Source organism: Poecilia latipinna, unplaced genomic scaffold (assembly GCF_001443285.1).
Source record: "Poecilia latipinna isolate Pla-1442-1.1 unplaced genomic scaffold, P_latipinna-1.0 Scaffold2537, whole genome shotgun sequence".
NCBI classification, from domain to species: domain Eukaryota; kingdom Metazoa; phylum Chordata; class Actinopteri; order Cyprinodontiformes; family Poeciliidae; genus Poecilia; species Poecilia latipinna.
Genome location: NW_015115153.1, coordinates 9639 through 12377, shown reverse-complemented (window position 1 = coordinate 12377; position 2739 = coordinate 9639).

The window sequence follows — 2739 nt, the reverse complement described above, 5'->3', positions numbered from 1 at the left end:
GACCCACCTGAACCACCAGACCCACCTGACCCACCTGAACCACCAGACCCACCTGACCCACCTGAACCACCAGACCCACCTGACCCATCAGAACCACAGACCCACCAGAACCACCTGAACCACAGACCCACCAGAACACATATGCAGTTTTCTTCAGTTTGTAATAAAGACTTAATGTTTGATCGTCTCCCACATTTTCGTCACTGATTTTCTGCTTCATCTTGAGTCCAAATTCATTAAACAAAAAACAGGAAAAACTAAAATGTAAGTTTTTACAAATAATTTACAGAAAGTTCAGCAGAGCAGAGGAAATGTTTTTGTTCAGTCTAATTATGGATTTATGTTGGCATGAAATTATGACCAAATGTTGGTAACAATGAATGAATGAATGAATGAATGAATGAATGAATGAACTATTAATGTCCAAGGGGATCGACATTCCAAACACATTAAGAAACTCAGTGTTTCGGCTGATTTTCAGTTTTCTAGAAGTTTGTTCCAGATATGTGGTGCATAGAAGCTGAATGCTACTTGTCCATATTTGGTTCTGGTTCTGATGCAGAGCAGAACCAGAACATTTAAGTGAACCGGCATCTGTGTTTGCCTCAAGTTACCTACCAAAACTTTCTCCAGCTGAACAGAAATAAAAATGAGGATGTTGGGTAAAACGAAGACGGACATGAATATTCATGACTGTCGTCATTAAGTGTCATTGAGTAAATAATGACACTTTTAATGCAAAGTTCACATTATTTAAAATGTCTGTTATGACAACCTGACTTTAACCAAGAATCATCTGCCATAAATGTGTCATAACAGTTAATTATCAAAATTTAAAATGTTATGTACCTTTGACTATTATTACATTATTATTACATCTGCTGTTAGTTTTAACCTTGACAGTCACAAGATCATTATAATTGTCATTAATACTTTCTCTTTCACATTAGACTAGTTACAGATCAATAAATGTTATTACACTGTGAAAAGCTTTAATAACACATTCATTAATATTTCACCTTACCTGAAATAACAAGTAGGACCAGTTATAAAGAGTTCATTAAATTTTATTACACTGTTAAATGCTTTAACAACCTCTTAAGTTAAAGAATAAGTAATTCTGTTTTAGTTTTTTAATCACTATGTCAGAGAATCTGATTCCTCGGAGGAAGAACCAGGAATCCTTTGTTCCAGCGTACAAACAGGTTTGTTCTAAAACTATGATGGTAGTTTTACATAGCCCAGTGTGTTCCATGAAGAGTTAATATTAAAGACTCTGTTATTAAAGCTTTTGACAGTGAAATAACACTTAATGATCTGTAACTGCTGGCTCACTCAAATGTATTTCAGTAAAAATGTGTTTTTAAATGTTTTATGAATATGAATCCCAAGCATCCATCAGTTTGACCTCAAAATGCTTCAGCTCTGATACAAAGATGATGTGTTTTCTTCAGCGTCACAAGAAAAAACAGATCTGCAATCAACTGAACAAGAACTTCATGAGAGGAGAATTAAAGTTCTGGAATGGCTCAGTCAAAGTCCAGAACTCTGACGTGTAGTTTCAACTCAAGATGACTGGACAAGAGATGTTCTGTCAGTCTGACTGAGGGTTTCTGGCAAACTCAGGGTTTTTTTATGCCCTTAGTTTTTCAACTGGGTTGCACAGGATACATTTCATATTGAAGAAATGCTCTGAAATTATTAGTTTTTCTGTGATTTTCCGTCAGATGAGGATTTAATGTTGCCGAGTTGAACCAAATCGGTTTCTCACTGGTTGCTGCTGAGACACATTAAGGCCTCCTGTATTTTTCCACTGGGCGTCTCTCCCTGTTTGTTGAATGGAGATGCAGCTGAAGATCCTCATCCTCCCTCGTCTCTTTATTCAGAGCAAAAACAGGTTGTTCTTTCAGATGCTTATCAGATTACATATTTTATTCTGAGATTGGTCTGCCGGGGGGAGAAAGGCTGGGCCTTGGTTCCTTGAGGGGTGTTGGGTCCAGGTGCAATAGGACCTGTTGCAGGAAATCCAGAGACAGCAGTGATGCCTGCTAGGTGGTTGTTTTCTGTCATGTTGGACGCTACTCGCTTGACCCACAGCAGAACACAAACAGGAGACTGAGAAATCAGATGAAGTTTATTTTATGAACAGATCAATGTGTGGTGAAATGTGTGATTAAATCCTGGGATCTGAAGTTGCCGATGGAAGCCATGTTGGAGGGCGGGCAGTAGTCGAACAGTCAGTAGATCGAGGAGCGGATCTTCTCCAGTCACAGCTGGGGTTCCAGATGAATTTTCAGCAGAGGTCCTTGGACATGGATCTGATGATCTCGGGCAACACGATGGGTATTCTCCACGACACCACGAGAGGAAACCTGGTCAGGTCAGAGAAAAGTTTGCTGGGAACACAGAAAGATTCTCAGAGAACTAGACTAAGAAGGGCTCAGAGTTCCATAATTGGTTTACACTCAGGCGCTGGAGAACAGGCCCCCGCTCCTCTTATGCTGGCGCTGAAGCCGATTAATCACAGGTGGCTGGACCATCCTCCAACAGACAGCAATGTCATGGCTCCTCCTGGTGGAAAAAACAGCTCCCTACAAGGCCAAAGCTCCAGTACCCAACATTTTCATTGGAGGGTAGAGTGGCAGCAGCACAGAAGAGATTTGTTGCCAGTCATGGAATCATGAACCAGAGGATTCTTTATGGAGATTCTTGTTGTCGAAGGGAAGGACCCCCAAATAA